The following is a 26,325-nucleotide window of genomic DNA, read 5'->3' as shown; positions in this document are numbered from 1 at the left end:
CAAGCTCGACACTGCTATCTGCTAGTTGCTATACCTTTGATGGGTTTTATTTTGAACCCTGAAAAATACCCTGAAGAAAGCATTTTCTGGCCTGGGCCATGGCTCAGTGGTCCAGGCACCTTGGCTGGTAATCCAGTCTGGCAGTGTGCCGCGGGCTCGACTCCCGATCCCGACGGCCTTTACTGCATGTCTTCCCCCCCATCTCTCTCCCCATTTCCTGTCAGCCTACTGTCTGTCCCTCCATAAAAAATATAAAATAAAAGGCGAAAGCCACAAAAAAAAGTTGTGCGACCTCTCCTGCTAACTTTAGCTATTGAAAAATAGCAGATCTACAAGCTCATAGCGCGGCACTGAGTGTCGTGCGACAAGTTTGTATAGATCTGCTATTTTTGAAACATCTTGAAAATGTGGCGCAAATCTTTGCTTCTGGGGGGGTCCCTGGAACAACATATTTTCAGATGGGGGTCGGCGGCCAATTACATATAGTTTTGGTGTCCTGACATGAAATAGTTTGAGAACCACTGACAAACTGTTTTAGAAGACATTTGTAAAGAACATAAAAACAGACAAACCTCAAACTGACCTGATTTACATCTTTACTGAAGCTTATAAAGGCGAAACCACCAAAAAACTGATATCAAAGCTATATTCGAATATACAATCTGCTAAAAATCACTCCACAGCTTATATCAGACTTAAATGGGAAAAAGAGGCAAATCTAACCATCGCAGAGGAGGACTGGCTGAATATATGTGATATGATATCCACAACCACTAGTTCTGGCCTATGGAGAGAATTCTCATGGAAAAACATGATTAGGTTCTTCATTACACCGAAAATAAAAAGCCTACAGAGTGGGACACCGGAAGCAGGCAACTGTTGGAGAAAATGTAATAGTGCAATGGCTGACCACTTCCACGTATTCTGGGACTGCCCAATAATACAACGATTCTGGCTAGAAATAGTATCGGACATTAACACAATAATGGGTTTTGAGATTGAATTTGAATTTACAAAGGTTTACCTGTGTAACATACCAGAGGACCTTAATACCCCAGATAAATACCTTCTTAAAATATTGCTAGTGGCAGCAAAAAAGGCAATAACCAAGAAGTGGCTGGATAGAAGCCCGCCTAAGAAAGGAGAGTGGACAGCCATTGTACGAAACATATACGAAATGGAGGAACTTACTTTCGCAGTTAGGATATGTACAGAAAAGTTTCGCAGATACTGGTTGAAGTGGATACTATACATGGGAATTGACATTTTGTAAAGGATCTGTATGAATGAATAAGAGGTGAACACTGTCATTATTCTGTCATTAATGATGTCATTATTGTATCTGTTGTGCTCAAGTTTTTGTTTTGTTTGTTTTGTCCACTGTTTACCCTTCGTTTTGTATTTTATTTTATTTTTAGGATTCTCTGTTTTCCCTCTGTTTTCTTTTTCACCTTCCGTCATTGTTTTTCATAATCTTGTACATTGATTTAATTTAAACAACAAAAAGAATGGAATGCCGATGTATAGTTATCATTAAGGCCAAACGGAATCTGCGGGTTTTTTTCTGTTTTTCTGCGGTGACTCCGGAGGAAAATCTGCGGGATTCTGCGGAGTGTTTTTTTTTTCTTTGAAGGTTTTAGACAGTTATCCAGGACTATAATCAATGTGTTTAGAGCAAAAATAACTCTAAATATGCCAAATAAACCTTAAAGTACCACAACAAAGTAATTAAGATCTACCGTAAATCCTCATTTATAATCCGGGGCTTTTATTTGTCTTAACCGATTCTGATACCGGGCTTTTATTGGAAGGAGGCAGCTATAAGAAGGAGGCCTATATTTCTACTTTTCAAACAGATCATAATGAATAAATCACATTTTGGGTCTGTTAGACAGTTAGCACCCTGTAAAATGTACTGGACTCATTTATTGAAACCAAGTCCTCATAAAATATTAAAAAGTGCAGTTGCAGGTGCTCACTGGTCATTTTAACGTTTTTTTATAACAATATTGACATATTGCCTATGGCAAATACCATAATAAAATCAACATCCATTTTAAACTATGATTCCCTGCTTTCATATGACATGAAAAGAAATCCAATGGCAGTCCCTCAGTCAAATCTGGTCACAGTACTATTTACTATCCTATTTATTATTATTCAAATAGGCTATGGTATGGTATGTATCTATGCCTACAGTTAGGCTAATGACAAGTTCAGATGCAAATACTAATAACATAAAATGTAAAATAAAAAATGTATGGTAGGCCATTTCCTATAATATCAAAGCAGCTAATATGAACAGTGCAACACTGCAGTGATCCAACTATTGCAACTTCAACGGGGGAGAGAGAGTCGCGTTAGAGAGTTGCGTTAGAGAGAGAGAGAGACGCGCGCGCGAGAGAGAGAGAGAGATACGCAGAGAGAGAGAGAGGAGGGGGGTCGCGTTAGCAACAGGCTAGGCTCACAGCATATCGGTACGTTCGTTCTATAAGGCTAGATCGGCTACCGTCTGGGGGGCTGCTAAGCCCCCAAACGGTAGCGATCTACCCTTTAATAGAACAAACGTACGGGTACATTCGTTGCATGAAGCGTAGATCTGTGAGCTCGCAGCACGTCATGCCACAAACAGAAACAGCTCTCACTCTCCCTCCCTTAGTTAGACTGTGCTCTCGTTGTCCGTGGCCATGAAAAGTGCTTGCGTTCTCTCCCGAAGTTTGTTTGTTGCGTTGTGCACGAGCGCGAGCAATATGCGACCACCGGCATTTGGACACTAGTGACAGCCAGCCATGCAGTCAGGGCAGCGAAGGTAACAGATACGGGACTTGAAAAAAAAGACTTCCGACAGCTTTTGAAGTTTTGATATAAAGCTATATTAAATATTCTCGTCCAGAGCCTCCAACATATTAGTCAGCAGTAGAGAATGAGGGGAGGAGGGAGGGGCGGGATGCATCCACTGGTTAATATTATGCTGGCCTGGGTAAAGTAAACTACAACATGAACGGGTTAAATTTCCGCGGAAAATCTGCGGCGTTTTCATCGGAACACCGCGGCCGCGTATTCCGTTCGGGCCTGGTTATCATGAACCCTGTAACTGGGAGCGAACTGACTAAAACGGACTGAAACTACTCAAAGAGGGTTCCCCTACCCACCTGGAACTGTATGACACAATGAAAGTTAATAATAATTAATGTAACAAATGACTTGTGACAATTACAAAATGTACTGTGATGCCCGATGTGACCCGAAAATTCTAAATAAAAACAAAGTTAAAAAAAAAAAAGAAGACATTTGTAGAATCTGTTCTCAGTCCCAAATGGGTTAAACCGTGAACACAGTGAAGTTTCCACCCGATCCTTGAAATGAAAATGGTTGAGAATCACTGCTAGAGTCGTGTTTATGGGGGGGTCCTTGGCATATATTTTCAAATGCGGGGTCCGCGGGCTAATGAGTGACAATTTGGGGGTCCTTGACATGAAAAAGTGTGGGAACCACTGTACTATATTATCTGTATCTGTATGTTTCTATGTATCTTGTTCATGTTTTATGGGTCTCCCTTGAAAATGAGATGCTGCATCTCAAGGGGTTACACCTTTAACTGGTTCAGACCGTAGGACGTGTGGAAACGTCATATGAAATACAACTGATGGATCCAGTGGACGTGTACACACGTCATAGCGCTTTTTCATTGATATCAAACAAAACGTAAAAATTAGGATTTGTTTTTTCTTTTTTGGGGGCTTGGCCTCTCCTTGCTGTTTCACGCATGCTCGCTGCCGTTCACTACCTTTTTTACGGCTCAGAAAGAATGCCTCGTATCTCCTAATCTAGGGAGCTCTCCATGGTTTTGACCAGATGGACATACCTCTGTCTTCATTTCTGACTTCAATATGCCTCTCGTTTAGAATATTTTGCTTCTAGAGAGACTTTATATCATAATCATTGCGAGGTAAGCAGGCAACATTATGCCTCCCGGTTCCGTACAAAAAGAGTAAAAGCTGCCATATCTGCCCGGCACCCCGAGCTCCTATTTTGAAAGAAATCCCGGCGCTCATTCTCGAGGGAATTTGCAAGGCCACACATTGACCCCCTTTCCACCGGTTGGTTCCCAATGGGAACCGGTTCAGTTCTTTTTTGGTTTTTAGTCCATGAGCCAGAGCTCCAAAATTGGTGGGAAAAACTAGACCTATATTAAATATGTTAAAATGTTTATATGATCAATACAAGTAAATTAATACATGATAACCCTTCCACAGTAGTATCTTTTTCATATTTTCGATTATTTTGCACATTTTCCTACATAATGCCTCATTTGCATATTTAAAAATATAAAATTTGTAATAGAATAAATCATTGTCTTTGTGTAACTACTCAATTGGGGAAGTTTCATGGTGATAACAATTTAATATAGGTATGGTTTTGCCCACTCAATTCATAATTAACGTTCCAATTTTGGAGCTCTGGCTCATGGACTAAAAACCAAAAAAGAACTGAACCGGTTCCCATTGGGAACCAACCGGTGGAAAGGGGGTCAATGTGTGGCCTTGCAAATTCGAAAATTCTAAATAAAAACAAAGTTTAAAAAAAAAAAGAAGACATTTGTAGAATCTGTTCTCAGTCCCAAATGGGTTAAACCGTGAACACAGTGAAGTTTCCACCCGGGCCGACAGAGGCGATATGCAAGTGTGTGTGAGGTGCCCACTGGCCTAGCGGTCCAGGCACATGCCCCATATACTGTAGGCTCTGGCCTGTGTGTGTGAGGTGAGTTTGATCTCTTATAGGAACGTTCAATGTTGTGTCCACAGTCAGACATCTGACAACACATCACCACGCGGCGAACAACACAACACGACACGACTTCACCGATTTCACTATGAAATATTCATTATTTCACGCTGCTGAACACAACCCCCGGACGGAAGCGGACAACGAATGCATATTTAAAAAGCAGCATACCAGACTGCATGCGTACGCGCGTGTGTGTGTGTGCATGTGTGTGTGTGTGTGTGTGTGTGTGTGCGTGCACATGGAGAGGGAACTGAAACAAACACAGGAGGAACAGCAGCTGTTGAATACTGTGAATACTGTGCCACTTTGTATCCCAGGAGAGCTGTGAATGTGTGTGTGAATGTGTGAATGTGTGTGTGCGTGTGTGCGTGTGTGTGTGCGTGCGTGCGTGCGTGCGTGCGTGCGTGCATGCGTGCGTGCGTGCGTGCGTGCGTCCCATCTTCAGGATACATGAATAAGTAAGCTGGTCGTCTCTGTTACGCTGTGGCTCTGCACGAGGCTACAGCCGCTCTTATTCTACTGTGGAATGAACTCCTCATTGCAATCACAACTGCAGACTCACTCCCAATCCTCTGTCGTAGACTGAAGACTCTTGCTTGTAGAAAGTAAAAGTATAACAACTTGGAAATACCAAAGTAAAAGCACCTCAAAATTAAGTAAATGTACTTGATTATTTCCACTGCAGTCTTTTGTTAGGGATGAGGGGGAGGGAGAGAGAGAGAGAGAGAGAGAGAGAGAGAGAGAGAGAGAGAGAGAGAGAGAGAGAGTGTGTGTGAGAGAGAGAGTGTGTGAGAGAGAGTGTGTGAGAGAGAATGAGAGAGAGAGAGAGAGAGAGAGAGAGAGAGAGATAGAGATAATGAGAGAGAGAAATAACACAGAAAGACCCACAGAGAGAGAGAGAGAGAGATATGCTAATATAGTCATTAAGTTAATGAGACCATATGGTCAGTAGCCAGGGACCAGCAGGGCTGTTTCTGACCTTTTAGTGCCCTAGGCCATGCACGCACGCACGCACGCACGCACGCACGCACGCACGCACGCACGCACGACTGCGTGTGTGACTGCGTGCGTGACTGCGTGCGTGACTGCGTGCGTGCGTGCGTGCGTGCGTGTGTATACGTCACTTGCCAGGCAGGTTTGGATGTGTGATGATGATGATGATGGAGATAAAAGCCATGCTTAGGGATGTTGACAATTAATCGAAACTCGATTAATCGCCATTAAGAAGAACAATTAACAATTAACCCTCTTATTGTCCTTGACGGTATTGACGTAGTGAATTAATTAATCCCCCACTACGATTGACGGTATTGACGTAATTGTTTTATTCCCTATAATCGGGGGCTTTGTTTTAAATAATGTAGCAACTTTTAGCATGTTTGGCTAACGGCCGATATCCTCTACCTAAAACCGGCCGAAATCCTCGCGTGCACGGCCGCGCACGCACGGTCTGCGTGTGTGCATAGCTGCGTAAAATGCGATATTCTGGGCTTGATTAGAGCTTAATTTGACTTAGATATGAAAATAAATGATGATCGCATAGCATCGGGGACAGACCACTGTGTAACACAGTGCAGAAAGATAGCGGATGTTGATGTTCCGTTTAACCAGAAATGACATCGCCATTTGGTCAAAATCGGCATAATGGTGAAGTTACCGCCACCATCAGGACTGGGTGTCAAATACTATAGGATTTCCCCGTGAAAATGAGATATAGTGTGTACCGTATATCACAGATTCTTTTTTTTCAACCTTTTTTTTCTGAAGGATAAGTGAGACAAAGGTAGGCTGAGATGGGAGAGGTCCATGATTATTTTCACACCCGGGGTGTTCACAGATGCATGCTGGGTACATCCTCCCTGACCAGTCATTATGGGACGCTGCTTTTACCGCCTTCATTAATCTCCTTGCTGTCATCATCATGGGCTCCACACTGTGATGGAGCCCACTCTGTCACAGCTCTGTCAAAGTCACACAGCCCTGGTATGGCTGCATGGGGCCTTAAAACCGCTGATGGAAGAAGCATCTCACATTTGTTGAATGTATTTATAACTACACGTCACTACATGTCACACGTTGTGAGCGTGTAGATCGGCTATTTTCAAATGGTTTCAAATTTGTGTTAAAAATGTAAAAAATGTTTTATTTTATTTTTTCAAAAATGTTCAAAAATAGCAGATGTACAGGCTCGCAATGAGGCATGAAGTGATGCTTGCATATATGTTATTTTTGAATAGACAACGCTGAAATCTAAAATGACAGAGACCAGTGGTTCTCAAACTTTTCAGGCCGCTCAGTGCAGCCGCGCCCGGCAGCCGGCGAAAACTAGAGGCAGGCCCGAAAATTAAGGCCCGTCCCTACCTTAGCCCTCATCAAACCCTGTATAGTCAAGAGAATGTCCCCGCTACCACCCTTAGATCTCCATATAATGCATGGAGCTCACCAGTGTTCTGATATTCCATATGTTGATCTGACCTCATCAAACCCTGTACCCTCAAGACATGCTTGTTACATGGCCAGTAAAGAATTCATTCCATGTTGATCTGACCTCTCATGCCAAAGCGCCAGCGCTCGCCCAGCAGTCTGCCGTCAACGAGGCGGATACGTGCACGAGACCTCGCCGCTTCTCTCCCACAGGCGTCTTTCTTAAAATGTACATTTTGTTTTAGAGGTATCACAAAGGTCTTTAAATGTCCTTAAAGTATCACTTAATAAATGTACACGTAAACACTTATACTATATGTTGGTTTGTTAACTGTTGACGGAAAACAATGATGCACATTTAGCTAATCAACCACGGCCCCCTCAACCCATACGCTAGCTAGACCGCACTCTATAGCAACATAATCCTAGTAGCCTACTTTACTGTGAATGTGTAACGTTTGCATCATCAATATTAACACGCGGCAGGATGCATACGTGTACGCAGTCACAGTGACAGAATGCTAACACGCTGCTGTGAGCGGTAGGAGGCATACGATACGCGCAGCCACAGCGACAGACTGCTACCACGCTGCTGTGAGCGGTAGGATGCATACGATACGCGCAGCCACAGCGACAGACTGCTACCACGCTGCTGTGAGCGGTAGGATGCATACGATACGCGCAGTCACAGTGACAGACTGCTACCACGCTGCTGTGAGCGGTAGGATGCATACGATACGCGCAGTCACAGTGACAGACTGCTACCACGCTGCTGTGAGCGGTAGGATGCATACGATGTGCGCAGTCACAGTGACAGACTGCTACCACGCTGCTGTGAGCGGTAGGATGCATACGATGCGCGCAGTCACAGTGACAGACTGCTACCACGCTGCTGTGAGCAGTATAGTAGCTTGTCTGCAGTGGTTACCAGATCCATCCAGGCTCGCTGATAAAATCACAACGCATGCAAAATGAATGAGGTGTAGGGTAGTTGGTCAAAACTAATTGTGGCATGGATCAGCTGTTTAGCTATTAAAACGGCTAACATTAGTAACACGATAGGTATCGTAACACGGAGGTGTCTTTTATAGTCTGGATTTAGGGCTATCACGTTAATGACAATTGACTTGAAGATCGATTGTCATGCAAATGATAACGATGAATGATAAGATGTTGGTGTGACTAAAACATAACATAACATACATGTTGGATCCACTGGAACATCTAGAATTCTAGCTTATATGTTTTCCATTTCCTGAATAGCAGGTTTCCACTCGACATCGACAATATGCTGGTATACTTGGTACTTAGTTAAAAGTATCATCACTTTTGAAATACATCAGGTCAAATTTGTGATACAGACCTTTATCTGCAAGCTGTGAGCTTGTGTGTACATCTGAACATTTTTGAAAGTATACAGCCTTAAAAGTATTTGAAAAATGTTGAATCGTTTTGAATATTTTCAAAACACAAATCTTTTCTTCCTGGGGGTCCCTGGCACAAGGAGAAAGAAGTAACATCCGCACACTTGATGTATTTATTTTGTGGCTTTCACCCTTATTTTTTATATTTCTTTATGGAGGGATAGACAGTAGGCTGACTGGAAATGGGGAGAGAGATGTGGTGGGGGGGGGGGGGGGGGGGGGGGGGTGACATGCAGTAAAGGCCGTCGGGAGTCGAACCCACGGCACTCTGCCAGACTGGATTACCTGCAGCCAAGGTGCCTGGACCACTGAGCCACGGCCCAGGCCCGCACACTTGTTTTAATATCTCCATGGACTTACTCTATTTTTATAGAGCACACAACATTTTCACACGTAAGTGTGAAGCCATGCATTAAAACGAAGTCCTGCCTGGACTAATGGTGGCCTATAGCACAGTCAGTATGAAATATGGCAGTGACTCCCAACCTTATCCCCTTGGACGCACACACGCACGCACGCACGCATGCACGCACGCACGCACGCACGCACGCACGCACGCACACATGCACACACACACACCAACAATGTGCTACATTTCAAAATCCTCGAGGGCTTCATTTTATCAAAGTGTACAGCAGTGAAAATGTACAGTTGTTAATTGGTGCTGCTGAGTGGTACGTATATAACAACGACAGAAAGTAATTACTCGACAATGATGAGGTTATTACATCTGGTTCAGATTACTTCAGAGTGTCTGCAAAACGAATGTTGGAAGTGAATCAAAGACACACCGAATGATATGATACGTCATGTGAGAGCTAGACAGCAGCGGATTAGACACACTACACCCCACGCACGCACGCACGCACGCACGCACGCACGCACGCACGCACGCACGCACACACACTATATTTATAGTTCTAAGAACAGAAGAGGCAGTTAACAGGTATCGTCTTCTGCCATGATCGAGAGCACCAGGCCCTATAAACAGAGAGATGAGTGTGAGAATGTCGGCTCTGATGCGCCGTAACGTTTAATCCTTGCTCGCGTCAGAAAGCTGACTGGCTTCGACTCGTTACAATTTATAGCTGCCTAAAGCAGTGGTCCTCAAGTTTAGCAGACGCTCTTAATCCAGAGCGACTTACATTAAGCAAGAACAAAAAGCATGGCAATACATCACATCCATAAAAAGTATGTTATGTATTGCCATGCTTTTTGTTCTTGCTCAAACGTGTGCATGGGCCCAGAGGGATATTGCATTGCACGTGGTATATAGGGATGGGACACTGTGGAAATGTCATGTCATCACGATTATTTACGACCAAAGCAATTGTGATTTACAATATTAAGGGCCTTTCAAACGGGAAGCGAGGAACGCAGGCGTTGTTGCCTGGATCAACGACAGGTCTCCTCCGGGTCTGGATCAACGACAGGTCTCCTCTGGGTCTGCTCAAGAGGGGCGCGATATGGGTGAAAGAAATAAAAACGTATTTGACAGTCTATAAATCTTGCTAGAACAAATCCTCCATCTCACCAACGTCTCAGCAAGGCGCAGATTACTCATGATTACAATATGACAGGCTACAATGACCAAATAATAACCAGATCATTCACTCCCATCAATCACGGAGGAGAGTTGTCCAGGGTGTTTTAGAGAAGGGAGAAGAGTCTGGGACGTGTGGAGCGTTGTCCAGGGTGTTTTAGAGGAGGGAGAAGAGTCTGGGACGTGTGGAGCGTTGTCCAGGGTGTTTTAGAGGAGGGAGAAGAGTCTGGGACGTGTGGAGCATTGTCCAGGGTGTTTTAGGGAAGGGAGAAGAGTCTGGGACATGTGGAGCGTTGTCCAGGGTGTTTTAGGGAAGGGAGAAGAGTCTGGGACGTGTGGAGCATTGTACAGGGTGTTTTAGGGAAGGAAGAAGAGTCTGGGACGTGTGGAGCATTGTCCAGGGTGTTTTAGGGAAGAGAGAAGAGTCTGGGATGTTTCATTATGCTTTAAGTATAGCATGTGACATGTCAAACTCCCCCTAGTTTTCATGATTCTGAATCTATTCAGGCTATGGCTATGGCCATTTTTAGCCCAATTAGTGTTTTTTTGTGCAAAACTAATGCTTGGAATGGATTCAGAATCATGAAAACCCCCTAGTTTGACATGTCACATGCTACATAAAGCATAATGAAATTAGAAAACCTTGCCTTATATAGGATGTTAATGGTATGGTCACATATAAACCCCTATTAAAAAAAGTGCTGAATGCCGACAGCCACTCAGCAAGTGGATTCATGAATGTATGTTTATAGACAATATTTTAGGCCAATAAAAAAGACTATATACCAACAAAAGAAGCCTGTCGGCTGCAAAACTATAAGCGTTTTTTTTACTTGGTCACACAACGTTGTCGTGATAATTTGCGCTTTCTTTATGCTTTCTGCATTATGATGAAATGCCCAAAAGACATTTAGGGCTGATTATTAATTTGTTAGAATCAATTAAATGCATTAGTTTGATTAACTGTTACAATCCTACGCTCTTGTGGTCGTAACTATAACTACCACATCACGCTGGTTTCAGTTGTAGACTACAGATTATCACGCTGGGCTGCTCACATTAACCATTTATATGGGCAATTGTGGGAGTTAATGGGCCGGGCATTTTAGCCTATTGTGCATCTGTTCTCAAGTTCACATTAACTGGGATGTATATACAGTAGGCTCTATAGGCTCTGGGATGTATATACATCAGGCTCTATAGGCTCTGGGATGTATATACATCAGGCATAGGCTCTGGGATGTATATACAGTAGGCTCTATGTATATAAGTAGGCTCTGGGATGTATATACAGTAGGCTCTATGTATATAAGTAGGCTCTGGGATGTATATACAGTAGGCTCTATGTATATAAGTAGGCTCTGGGATGTATATACAGTAGGCTCTATGTATATAAGTAGGCTCTGGGATGTATATACAGTAGGCTCTATGTATATAAGTAGGCTCTGGGATGTATATACAGTAGGCTCTGGGATGTATATACAGTAGGCTCTATGTATATAAGTAGGCTCTGGGATGTATAGGCTCTATGTATATAAGTAGGCTCTATGTATATAAGTAGGCTCTGGGATGTATATACAGTAGGCTCTATGTATATAAGTAGGCTCTATGTATATAAGTAGGCTCTGGGATGTATATACAGTAGGCTCTATGTATATAAGTAGGCTCTGGGATGTATATACTGTAGGCTCTATGTATATAAGTAGGCTCTGGGATGTATATACAGTAGGCTCTATGTATATAAGTAGGCTCTGGGATGTATATACTGTAGGCTCTATGTATATAAGTAGGCTCTGGGATGTATATACAGTAGGCTCTGGGATGTATATACTGTAGGCTCTATGTATATAAGTAGGCTCTATGTATATAAGTAGGCTCTATGTATATAAGTAGGCTCTGGGATGTATATACAGTAGGCTCTATGTATATAAGTAGGCTCTGGGATGTATATACAGTAGGCTCTATGTATATAAGTAGGCTCTATGTATATAAGTAGGCTCTATGTATATAAGTAGGCTCTGGGATGTATATACAGTAGGCTCTATGTATATAAGTAGGCTCTGGGATGTATATACAGTAGGCTCTGGGATGTATATACAGTAGGCTCTGGGATGTATATACAGTAGGCTCTATGTATATAAGTAGGCTCTGGGATGTATAGGCTCTATGTATATAAGTAGGCTCTATGTATATAAGTAGGCTCTGGGATGTATATACAGTAGGCTCTATGTATATAAGTAGGCTCTGGGATGTATATACAGTAGGCTCTATGTATATAAGTAGGCTCTGGGATGTATATACTGTAGGCTCTATGTATATAAGTAGGCTCTGGGATGTATATACAGTAGGCTCTATGTATATAAGTAGGCTCTGGGATGTATATACTGTAGGCTCTATGTATATAAGTAGGCTCTGGGATGTATATACTGTAGGCTCTATGTATATAAGTAGGCTCTGGGATGTATAGGCTCTATGTATATAAGTAGGCTCTATGTATATAAGTAGGCTCTATGTATATAAGTAGGCTCTGGGATGTATATACAGTAGGCTCTATGTATATAAGTAGGCTCTGGGATGTATATACAGTAGGCTCTATGTATATAAGTAGGCTCTGGGATGTATATACAGTAGGCTCTGGGATGTATATACAGTAGGCTCTGGGATGTATAGGCTCTATGCACAGCAGCCAAGTTGGAAATAAATTGGGCCTCTTCCTTACTTACCTTCACAGGTCTTACCATGAGGTCCTGTTCCGTTCTGGTCAGACAGACCATATCAGGGGGCTGATATTGTTGCATGTTGGCTCACTGGAGTCAACATGCACTCTGCTACACCAGTGGGCCTCAAAGAGGGGTCCAGGTACTATTGAAGGGTCTCCAAAAGGCCCCTTGCGGGTCTGTAACTCTGAGAGTTTGTACACTGTAAAGAGTTGTGCCTGCAGTTTGTGAACCACTGTGCTTCACTAAATGGAACAGAGCCTTCATCAGTTGCAGGTTACAGTTTACTATGAAAACCTGCAAACCCTGTACACTCAAGACAATGCCCCCCGCTGCCACCCTTAGATCTCCATAAATGAAGCTGACCTGTTCTGACATTCAATATGTTGATCTGAACTCATCAAACCCTATAGTTACTTAGTTAGTTAATTAGTTAGTTAGTTGCTACTGTAGGTCGCAGATTACTATGAAAACCTGTCAGTTCGTCCGTCGTTCAGTCCGTCACGCCACCATATATGCCCGTCAGTCGCTCATGCCTCGTGACACGTCACACCACCATATATGGCCGTCAGTATGTCATGCCTTGTGACGCCTCAGGGCGTCTTGCTGGTTGGTCAGGTAGTTAGTCAGTCAGTTTATTATTTCTTTCTCTATAATTTTTATCCCACGATTTTGCAACCCAGTTTTTTCACCCAGTGCCAATTATCGAATGTAATCCTGGGCGCTACACTTCCTCTGCCAACCTGGGGGGGCAGCGGAATTTCCCTGGCCGGACGTAGCGCGTGGAAGGATCACGTTATTCCGACCAGTTCCTTTCCCCTCCATCAGGCGACCCAGGTGGCCAGGGGGAGGTAGTTTTAGAGACCAGGATTACTGCATGTTTTTGTGAGGGTAGCTACCCTATAGGGGACACGGAGAGAACATGCAAACTCCACACAGAAAGGCCCTTTCGCCAACCCCACCTCGGGTATGGGCACTGATGACGCGGAGGAGGGAACACGCCCCCAGCGCCCAGTCAGTCAGTTTATTAATCTCGTCATGAATGATTTAGCAAAGCAGCAGTTGAACATAATTAACATAATTAAGTTAACAAGATAGCAATTGACCGAAAAGGTACAGGCTGAAGCCGAAGCTTGTTATGGCCACCTTGAAAGCAGAAACTATAGGATGTTAAATACGGTATTATGTTCCTTTCACGAAGCATGTTGTCAGCGGATCTGTTCTCTGGTTATGTGTCCCATGCATACATATTTAATGTTTAAGCTAAACATAATGTAAACATGTGTCACCTCTCCCACCCACCCCCACCTGGTGGTTGTTGCAAGTTCAGGTTTCAAGTCCAGCAACAACTCCTTCCCAGCAGTCAGTCAGTCAGTCAGTCAGAGGAGGTGGAGAAAAAAGAATGCAGAAACATTATACCTAAAAACTGTGGCGCAAAGAAGCACTCGAATGTTTTACTTAGAGCTCTATTATGTTTCTTAGTCGTATTTGGTCTCCCTGCTCTTCTATCAAGACATTTAAGATCATGTTTCTGGTTCAACACGACTTTTGACCTCAAAATTACATTTCTCCCCTGAGCAAGCGGGCAGGTTTTAGCACTTCAAAAGATACTTACAGTCCCAAAGTAAAAGTAAAACTTTTTGGGGAAAAAAATCAAACCTGTTCAAAAATAGCTGATCTACAGTACAAGCTCACAGCACGTCGATGCAACGCGTTCTGAGCTTGTAGATAGCATATTTCTGTCATGACAGCGTATCAATTATGACGATCTGTATTACAAAGTAACGTGTAACAAAGAAATTCAAATAATTGTAGTGTAGAGTACAAAGTACAACATTCGCCTCGGAGATGTGCTGGACTGGAAGTATAAAGCATTGAAAAACCTGGACTTACTAAAGTACTGTAGTACTTACTAAAGTACTGTAGTACTTACTAAAGTAACGTAGTACTTACTAAAGTACTGTAGTACTTACTAAAGTACTGTAGTACTTACTAAAGTAACGTAGTACTTACTAAAGTACCGTACTTGAAAAATGTAAAAGAAAATGAACACAGTTATTTTTTCCGCCACTGCCTAAACAGCAAGGCTGTGTGATGTTGTTGTTTATTCAGATAGTAAGTAGATACAGGTAAAGTTATCTCAGCTCACTGAGGTGTTTGACATGCTCTCTCTTTCTCTCTCTCTCTCTCCCCCCCCCCCCCCCCCCCCCCCCCCCCCCTCTCTCTCTCTCTAACAAAAGACCGCAGTGGAAATAATCAAGTACATTTACTTAATTTTGAGGTGCTTTTACTTTAGTATTTCCAAGTTCTTATACTTTTACTTCTACAATCAAGAGTCTTCAGTCTACGACTGGGAGTGAGTCAGGGAAACGGAGAAACCTGCATGTTCTAAATGGTTAGTTGTTATTTAGTCACAACGCTCTTGTTAATACTTTTCATCAACTAAATATTTTTTTAACCCATTTCGACCTGAGGACAATTCTACAAATGAATTCTAAATCCTGACATTTTTCTATGTCAGTCGTTCGGAGAATTATCTGTATTTGGCCACCGACCCCCATCTGAAAATAAATGTTGCTCCAGGGACCTCCCAGAAGCAAAGATTTGAGTTAAAAACGTTCACTCTGAAAGAATATATATTCAAAGATTTGTGTCACATTTTCACAATTTTTCAAAAATAGCAGACCTACAAGCTCGTAGCACGGTTATGAGCTTGTAGAACATAATGCATAATGCTTGAAACACCAAATGGGGTTCCCGCCCAGAATGGGTTAAAACCCACAGACAAACTTAGTCAGATAACTCACGAATATTGAACAAATATTAATTATAGAATGAGAATACAAGCGTGCATATACATTTTATCTTTGCGTTGCATCCGTGAGGACAACTGCTTTGGACATTAAAACGTTCGCACCTGACAGAGAAGAATGCCCCTGCTCACACTATCGCCTCCCATTTCTCTTATCTCTACTCTTGTAATTTTCTTACTTGAGCGTCACACTAAAGCATAAAAAAATGGCTCAAAAACACATGATATATATATCATGTGTTTTTGACATAATATGGACATTTTCTTTTGACATATGGTATGGACAAATATTCCGCCCGACAGACAAAATGCACCCCCCACCCCCCACGCTCACTCACACCATCGCCTCCCATTTCTCCCACTGTGTGAAACCCAAATCCAAAAATGTTCCCCCTAAATATTCTAATTACGTCCTGCATGCACTCTGGGGGTCACACATGCAGATATTATGTTGTCTATGGCGCTCCGGGTGTCGCACATACACAGATCAGATCAGAGAGGTGGCACTACAAAGACTTATGAGCTGCTGAGTACTAGCAGACTACATGTAATCCGTGGTGGAAAGTATCTACTGTATCTACTGTTCTACATTAGCTTAAGTAAAATTACTTCTACAATCTACTCCACTACTGTACTAGCCTGGTTAATAAACCAGACCGAATCAGCCGTTGGCAAAAAAAAGTTGCCTACCAGCGGATTACGGTCTGGCGAGGCTCAGTAGCACGCCTCTTTCCTACAGCAGAGAACAGGTCGGACCAATCGGGACACGGTATGCAATATAGGCGGGCTTTGGTACAGTGACGTTCAATGCTTGAGACCTTTGACTGACAGTAGCTCTGACCAATTGCGTCAAAGAGAAAATGTTCCCCGGGAAATGAAATCCAAGTGGAGCCAGCCCAGACTGATATACCGCGACAGTGTTGTGTGATATTAGTCTGGCTTATTAGCCAGGCTACTACTGTACATCTCGGAGGCAAACATTGTACTTTTACTCCACTACAGTTATTTGAAAACTTTAGTTACTAGTTGCTTTGATTATTATTATTAGGCATGGGGCAGCGGTGGCCTAAGGGTTAGAGGAGCGCCCTTGTTGCCGAAAGGTTGCCGGTTCGATTCCCCGGGCGGGCAGGAAAAATCTGGTTGGGGAAGTGATTGTCATCACCCAACACCGCTGAAGTGCCCTTGAGCAAGGCACTGAACCCCCAACTGCTCCCCCTGGAGCTGCTTAGTGGCCAACAGTATGTGGTTGTACTGGTCAGCTCCCAGGTTTTAGTGTGTGTGTTTCTATGTGCAGGGCGTTGCTGAAAATGAGCACCTGTGCTCAGCTACTTCCCTGGGTAAATAAAAAAAATATATATATATTATTATTATTATTACATTAACACTTTAGCTCTATATACATTTTGGCCATTTGCAAATAGCCGATCTACAAGCTCACAATGCGTTGCAATGCGATGCATTGTGAGCTTGTATCAGCTATTTTCAAAATATTTTTAAACTATTGAAAACTATTACTATTTGAAAACTTGAAGTAAATTTTGAATTCCGGACTTTTACTTGCAACGGAGTAGTTCTATACATTGCAGTATTGATACTTTTACTTAAGTAAAATAAATGAGTACTTTTTCCACCACTGCTAGCAGACAATATGTGACATACTTTCACTGGCATTACTAGAAGACTACATGTGATATGTCCTCAGTGTACTCACGCTGGTATGCTGAGTAGCAGACTATACAACATGTGATATGTCCTCAGTGTACTCGCGCTGGTATTTTAAACTGTCTATAAGCCTGCATAGTCTGCTGGGGGGATGAAATTGGACTAGTCAATAATGTGCAGACAAGCAGAGAAGAATACCTTTAAGACTATCGCCCGGTGTCCCCACAGGGCCCTATGCTAGGCCCACTCCTAGGCCTGCATGTCACGATTACTACAAAATCGCAATATTATTTGACATACATCTACAATTATCTATCTATAAATGCGCAAAGTCTCTGTACATCTGTAATCCACGTAACTCGAGAACTGCTCGCCCAACCGACTTCAAGTTCGACACACACGGACAGGGAGTGCAGTGCCCGGTGTCGAGTCCGTCGGATACAGCACAAAAGCCTCTGACTTCACCTCTGCGTTTTCAACCCAGCTTTTGCGGTTTCCCTTTCCGTGATGCGATGGAGCGATTGCGGTGAGCATTGGAAAAAACACGATCAGTGACCAAAAACACATCGCTGTCTGCCTTTGTACGAAATGTACGCTTTTTGTGTGTGTGTGTGTGTGTGTGTGTGTGTGTGTGTGTGTGTGTGTGTGTGTGTGTGTGTGTCTCTCACTCGGACACACAATATTATTCACAGAGAACCAACAACAACACGGACGCGTGACGTTAGACGTAAGCACGTCACAGGTTATATAATCGTCATAATCGTTTCCATGCTGAAAATTTTTCCTATATATTAAAAAAAGAAAATGCTGAAATAGCTGATCTACAAGCTATTTCCACTATTCTTCATCTTTTTTTTGTAGGCCTATAAAATGTATGAATATGTCAGTAATTTCATTGCATATTTCAGTTACTTTGTGTGCAATTGTTTGATTACCAGGAAAAACAGAAATGTATTATTTATTCATATTATGACCCCATTTCAATACTAAAAACTATTTCAATGCCAAAAACACAATAGAAATCATTAATCGCAATTATATGTGTGACAACTAATCGTCAACATACATTTCTAATCGTGACAGACCTATAGCCACTCTTCCCCCGCTCTAGTCTCTTCTCCATACATACCTGATGGAATTAGACCTATAGCCACTCTTCCCCTCCATAAATCCATAAATACCTGATGGTATGGGAAATGTCCATACTGGCTCCATTGCATGGTCTCGATTAGAGGTGATGACAGCTATCAACTCGTCTGATAACATCCCCAATTTACACTCTCTCACACACACTATGCCAGTGTGAGATCTCTCTCACACTGGCATAGTGTGTTAGAGAGAGAGAGAGAGAGAGAGAGAGAGAGAGAGAGAGAGAGTTGGCATGGACCATTACATACAGTATTACCTTATCTACTGAGATAACTTTACCTGTATCTACTTACTGTCTGAATAAACAACAACATCGCACAGCCTTGCTGTTTAGGAAGTGGCGGAATGTTCATTTTCTTTTACGGTACTTTAGTAAGTATACTACAGTACTTTAGTAAGTACTACTGTACTTTAGTAAGTACTACTGTACTTTAGTAAGTACTACAGTACTTTAGTAAGTCAAGGTTTTTCAATGCATTATACTTATGCTGTAGTCCAGCACATCTCCGAGGAGAATGTTGTACTTTGTACTTTGTCATGACAGAAATAGGCTATCTACAAGCTCAGAACACACAGCTTTTTGGAACAAGTTAGCACTTGACTGTGAGCTTGTACTGTAGATCGGCTATTTTTGAACAGGTTTGAACAGAGAGACAGAGAGAGAGACAGACAGAGAGAGAGAGATATCACCCTACCCTCTGCTTATGAACAGAGAGACAGAGAGAGACAGACAGACAGAGAGAGATATCACCCTACCCTCTGCTTATGGTTGCCTACACCAGGGGTTCTCAACGTTTTTGGCCGGGGACCCCCGGAAATGCTTTGGCAATGTCTCGGGACCCCCGCCCCGCCCCCTCCCGACCCCCAATATAAATTGACTGCTACAATAACCTTAAACCATTTTGGGCGGGAACCCCTTTTGGTGTTTTAAGCATTGTTATAATTTAGCTATTGAAAAATAGCAGATCTACAAGTGTGGCGCGCTACGAGCTTGTAGGTCTGCTATTTTTGAAAAATCGTGACATTTCTTTTAAAAAACAAAATCTTTTTTTTTTGTTTTGTTTAATAATTTGGGGACCCCCTAAAATAATTTGGCGACCCCCCGAGGGGTCGCGACCCACGGGTTGAGAACCCCTGGCCTACAACTGCTCTAGTGTTGTCCATGCCAGAAACACACTTTGAAGTGTTACTGTATTGCTTCCAAGATCATCGGAATTCCCACACCCACAATTATTTTTTTATCCCACGATTTTTGCAACCCATTTTTTTCACCCAGTCTCAATTATCCTAATGTAATCCTGGATGCTACACTCCCTCTGCTAACCTGGGGAGAGAAACGGACTGACCTCATGCTTCCGTCTATGCATGAGGTCTATCCAAGCCGCTTTTCACCTGACAGTGGGGAGTTTCCCCGGTCGGACGTAGCACGTGGAAGGAAAGGAACACATTATTCCAACCAGTTCCTTTCCCCTCCATCAGGCGCTCGATCCGGCTGGTCAGGGGGAGGTCGTTTAGAGACCAGGATTACTACCTCACCAGTAATCTGTTTTTTGTGAGGGTACCTACCCTATAGGGGACACAGGGAGAACATGCACACTCCACACAGAAAGGCCCTTTTGCCAACGTCACATATAGGGTATGGGCACTGAGCACACTTTCTGATGTGAACCATAAGGCCATCACACGGGTTAGCACTTTCGATATCAAATGACACTGATCATCCCCTGTATCACTTTTTCAACCTCATGCCATCTGGACAAAGATACATAACGTAAGCATGGAAAAAGGTCCGCTTTAGTAGGAGTTTTGTTCCTACAGTGCATGCAGGGGACCTCATGTTTATGTATTGTCTTGGTGATGTTTTTCTGTGCGATGTGTTGTTTTGGGTGTTTTGAACAGACTGTGAAGATGAATATCCTTCAGTACAATAAAGATTATTATTATTAAGTTACCAACACACTATTTTTCACGTTTTTCTTTCCCCCTGCAGCTGACAACGCAAGGCGCTTTTCTAGTGCTCATCCACACGTGTGTGTGTGTGTGTGTGTGTGTGTGTGTGTGTGTGTGTGTGTGTGTGTGTGTGTGTGTGTGTGTGTGTGTGTGTGTGTGTGTGTGTGTGTGTGTGTGTGTGTGTGTGTGTGTGTGTGTGTGTGTGTGTATAGCTGGTCTCAGCTTTTGTCAGACGTAAGAATTGAGTATCATCAAACAGAAGATCTGAAAGTAAACTAACAACAGTCCAACCAATCCTACATCGGCGACATTACAAACAGCCAATAGCAAGGAAGGATCATCACATCACTCATCAGATCCTACATCAGCGACATTACAATCAACCAATAGCAAGGCAGGATCATCAGATCCTACATCAGCGACATTACAATCAACCAATAGCAAGGCAGGATGACACAAATGTGGTGTCATGTTGTAAGGAAGCAGGAAGTGACAGAACCAGAATAGAAAGTGTGAGTTAACAGCTGAATTTATATCCAGCGTTGAGAAGAGCAGATCTACTCTGGCATTTACAACTGGATAGGAGGCACCATCTGGCATTTACACTGTCAACACACACGCATGCACGCACACACACACACGCACGCACGCGCACACGCACACGCACACGCACACAGCTGCACACGCACACACTCTTAAATCACTTGACTTGCTGTATATAACAACTTTCACATAGTAGAACAGCATAGGGCACACATACTGTATAAAATATGGTATAGTACACCACATATACAGTAGCAGTATTATAATGTATGTAACATGGTATTGTACACCACACATACAGTAGCAGTATTAGTATCCATAATGCACTGCATATCCTGTAGCATTATTAATATTGGTGGAAAGTAAGTAAAAGTGTCAATACTCATTATGCAGAATGTCCTATTTCAAGTTTTCAAATGTATACAAATCTTGTGGTTAATGTATTTTAGCCTATAATCAAAGTTTCAAATAAACCTAGTGGAGTAAAATTACAATATTTGGATGTGAGATATAGTGGAATAGAAGTAAAAGTATTGGAAAAATACTTAATACCTCAAAATTGTACTTAAGTACAGTATTAAGTAAATGTACTTTACACCACTGATTATTAACCACTTCAACGCCAGCATCCATGGTCCGCTAAACATTTTAGAACAGTGAAAATATCCACAAGCTCTATCCCTGAGCCATTTTCTATACATTTGTGCGACACTTATAGCAGGATAAGTATAGCAGGATTTTACGTATGTAAGGGATAATGTACTGTTAACTGTTAGCTACTTAACAGTTTTATCGCCGGGATTGTGGGATCGTGTTTCAGGCTTCCCTGCCTATGTTAGTATGTTTTAAGTTACCTTTGAACAGCCACTGCGCCGACCGCTGAGTTGCTTGTCATGAAAATCCACTCTAAAACGGTGTAATCGCTTGTCGCGGTGTTGAAAAATATTCCAAAGTGCTGATCACAGCAACAGAGTGGACGAGGAGGGCGCACGCTGTCACCATTGTAATGATTGATCCTCACTAATGTTCATGATAAAATACCACAATTTTTTCTATTCAGTCTGTGTTTCAATAGGAGGGCTGTGGGCAGTTCAGAAACCCGTCCACAAGTGACATCATCGATGGGGAATCCAAGCTAATAGAAACTGCAGGCTTTCTATTCCTGAAAAGTTGCAATGCGAAAATGGAAGCTATCGTTCTCACGATAATACAAATCTAAATAAAATCTTGTTTAAAAAAAATCTGCCAAACGATGATGTCACAGACTGAGTAGAAAACAATTGTGGCATTTTTATCATGAACATTAGTGAGGACCAATTATATGAAGATGGGTTGAAAAGTGGTGAAGTGGTCCTTTAACACCCAGCGCACAGGACGAAGTTTTATCAAAAAGACGAAGTTTATTGATATCAAAGCCGATCGCATCGCTCTACAGCCTAGGAGCGCCTGTTGCGCAACATTCGATGTTGCGTAACAGTGGGACGTCATCGAAAATGTTTCCCCCCTGTTTAGCCGACGAGACCGAAAATCTTAAAACGTTAATAACTCTTGATCTAAATCATCCAATTCTAAGAAAAGATCATGTCTTAGACGGCCCACCGCGGTCCCGTCGCTAGTCGCGTTAGAATTAATCATACCTCCCGTTGTTGTCGATCGGCTCTAGAGTGTTTTGGCTACATCTAGCTGCTACAGCCACATCCGGGATAACATCTGGTCCGTCTGTAAAAGTGCTCCGCTACTATAAATCGCCGGGCGCTATGATTTAATGGATTAAATAACCCCGGGCAATCGGAGTGTTAATTAATACACACATTAATAAATTCACCCAAAAGTGACAACAAAACAAATATTTCTTTGCTTACGTTAATGAAAGTTTTCCAAAGTTGGCCCCCAGAGTCGCCTCGGAGTGTTAATCAATTGGAATCAATTTTCGGGTACAGCGTGGTCTATTTCTCGCTTCAAATGTTTTATAAAAACATTCTTGAAAGCATGTTGTTTAGTTAAATGAGTTAGTTTACATGGCTGTCATGTTGGGTATACAGCATAAAATCCAAGCAGCGCAGCGGCTGCAGCCTATAGGTGCTCCGAGCCTTTGATTAGACAAGCAGTCTGTTATAGAGCGGAGCGGTCTTTATCAAGAAATAACACACACCGCTGAATTCGGCGATTGACCATTCAGAATCAAGCATTGGTAAATGGTGCATTTATATAGCACCTTTATCCAAGGCGCTTTACATAGATTGTGCATTACATTCACCCATTCACACACACATTCATACACCGATGGCTGCGGAAGCCATGCAAGGTACCAACCAGCACATCGGGAGCAATTTGGGGTTCAGTGTCTTGCCCAAGGACACTTCGACATGTAGACAGGAGGAGCCGGGATTCGAACCGCCGACCCATGGATCATTGGACGACCTGCTCTACCTCCTGAGCCACAGTCGCCCCCAAGCATTCAACCAAGCCGTGTGATAAAGTAGTATAATACATGCATGCAGTATACTGTAGCAGTAATGAGTGCACATAGCAGTACAGTAGTAGTATTATAACAAGTGTACCTGACAGACAGAGCAGTGCTTCCAGATAAGTATTCAGTGTGATACAGTTGATGTGTCCATCTCTGTTCCTTCTGTTGTTGCCCTGCCGTACACCGCTCTACAATGTATGTGTGTGTGTGTGTGCGTGTGCGTGTGCATGCGTGTGCGTGTGCGTGTGCGTGTGCATGTGCGTGTGTGTGTGTGCGTGTGCATGTGCGTGTGCGTGTGCGTGCGGGACGTGTGTGTGTCTCTCTGTCTTACTGTACTCTGCCTTCTCATCTTTTAAAAACCACGGCTTCTGAAGTGTGTGTGTGTGTGTGTGTGTGTGTGTGTGTGTGTGTGTGTGTGTGTGTGTGTGTGTGTGTGTGTGTGTGTGTATCAGATAACTGTACCAAAGAGTAGCATGTGTCATCGCAACTGAACCCTGAATTGCTGGCGTCAGGTGTGTGTATGTGTGTGTGTGTGTGTGTGTGTGTGTGTGTGTGTGTGTGTGTGTGTGTGTGTGTGTGTGTGTGTGTTGTGTGTGTGTGTGTCATGTCTTAATCCCCTGCTGCCATTTCCTCCAGAGACGTAACTCTATCCCTGAAGAGAGAGAGAGAGAGAGAGAGAGAGAGAGAGAGAGAGAGGGGTGTGTGTGTGGGTGGGGGGGGGCAAGAATAGGAGTGCGTGCGTGCGTGCGTGCGTGCGTGCGTGCGTGCGTGCGTGCGTGCGTGCGTGCGTGCGTGCGTGCGTGCGTGCGTGCGTGCGTGCGTGCGTGCGTGATTATATTAAATCTGAGCTGACCATACAATAACTATACTAGGCCTACTGTTGCCATAGAAACCATACAGTGACAGGATTGGTTTGTGGGTTCCAAACCTCTGACCAATCATATCGTCACTGTAAGCAGTGGTGGAAAAAGTGCTCACAATTTGTACTTAAGTAAAGTAAAAGTATCAATACTGTAATTGCGACCGAAGGTCGCAGTTAACTATGGAATCTTGCGTTTTTCGTCACTCAAAATCCCCATTCTGGGGAAGGCACCCATATATTGTGCCCAGGTCACATGACATCACTATGACATCATCAGGGATGATCACTCAAAATCCCCATACATGGGGAAGGCACCCATATATTGTGCCCAGGTCTCGTGACATCACTATGACATCATCAGGGATGATAGTAAATCAGGGATCATATCTTAGTAAATGCGACCTGCTGTCGCAATAAGCCCATATATATGGAGATCCCTGATGTCATCAATATTATTATATGGATATATGTCAGAACCTGTTCTGACATTTCATATGTTGATCCTTCCCCATCCTTCCTCTTCAATGTCTCCCTTTTGACTGATACCTGTCCATTCAAACCCATTCAAGCCCCAAAGTTATTAGTGCAGCCGTGCCCGGCAGCCGGCGAAAACTAGAGTTCTCAACAGGCCCTACCTGGGCCCTCATCAAACCCTGTACACTCAAGACACTGCCCCCGCTCCCACCCTCAGATCTCCATATATGGAGCTGACCTGTTGTTACATTCCATATGTTGATCTGACATCATCAAACCCTGTACACTCAAGACTCCATATATGGCCATAGGGCGAGGTCGCTTCTCGCCCTCAGGCGTCTTACTGGTATAGAAATACTCTGTTACAAGTAAAAGTCCGGAATTCAAAATGTACTGGTGTAAAAGTACAAAAGTATTGGCATAATACTCAAAATACTCATTGTGCTGAATGTCCCCGTTCAAAATGTATACACGCGCACGCACACACAGACACACACGCACGCACACGCACACTAAAAACAGCAGCCAGCAAACAATGAAACAAACAAAATGAAAACAACAACTTATAAAATAGCTAGATACTAAAAATATATAGAAAAAAGGTTAAACAACAAAGCCACTGCGCGTGCACGCACGCACACACACACGCACACACACACACACGCACACACACACACACACACACACACACACACACACACACACACACACACACACACACACACACACACACACACACACACACACACACGCACACACACACACGCACACACACACACAGCTTTTCCCCTCAAGCTTATCCCAGCTGAACAATGACTCAACTGCCAGGTCAATTTGAATCCCACCAACAACAGAGCACGTACATCTCTCTAAGCACAACTTGTACCTAGAGATCAACAGCATTATAGTTATACATAATAATGTTGACTTCTCTTTGCAATACTATGTACTGTATATTTATGTTTGCTGACTTACATTATTAGTCATACTTCTGCTGCATGGATGTATATACTGTTAACCCATTTAGACCAGAGCTCGATTCTACAAATGTCTTCTAAATCCTGACAGTTTTCTGAAAAACCTATGTTTCTGTGTCAGTGGTGCTCAGCCTTTTTCATGTCAAGGACCCCCAAGGACCAGGAACAGACTGTTCCACCCCTCCCATTCACAGAGGCCAAAGGGCTACAGATGCCTCAAGACCTCAACCACCAGATCCAGAAACTTTTATTGTCCTGGGGGGGACATACTTCTTACTGTTTTTACTCTTGCCAATACTAACAACTTTTGCATTATGATTACCCTCTTGTATTGCATTTGGATTGATGCCAACAGATTAATTTCGTTGTACACTTACATAAAATTCCATCCATCCATCCATCCAAAAATATCTGCATTTGGCCGCCGACCCCATCTGAAAATATGTTGTTCTAGGGACCTCCCAAAGCAAAGATTTGAGTTAAAAACATTCGCTCTGAAAGAATATATTCCAAATTTGTGCCACATATTG

At 43.0% G+C, this 26,325-nt stretch overlaps 1 protein-coding gene across 1 annotated transcript in view; it reads right to left on the bottom strand.

Moving 5' to 3' along the window:
• The window catches only part of znf385b (zinc finger protein 385B), a gene marked incomplete at its 3' end in the record, with an annotated part of 34,195 nt that extends 10,563 nt beyond the window's left edge, over positions 1-23,632 (bottom strand). Inside the window, exon 1 of the mRNA XM_079517774.1 lies at positions 23,574-23,632. The remainder of the gene's footprint in view (positions 1-23,573) is intronic.
• Between the last annotated feature and the right edge of the window lie 2,693 nt (positions 23,633-26,325).

The sequence above is a fragment of the Electrona antarctica genome (genome assembly GCF_951216825.1).
Source record: "Electrona antarctica genome assembly, chromosome: 13".
Taxonomy (NCBI): domain Eukaryota; kingdom Metazoa; phylum Chordata; class Actinopteri; order Myctophiformes; family Myctophidae; genus Electrona; species Electrona antarctica.
Note: the sequence above shows the minus strand (reverse complement) of the source record. Positions and strands in the feature narration are given on the sequence as shown.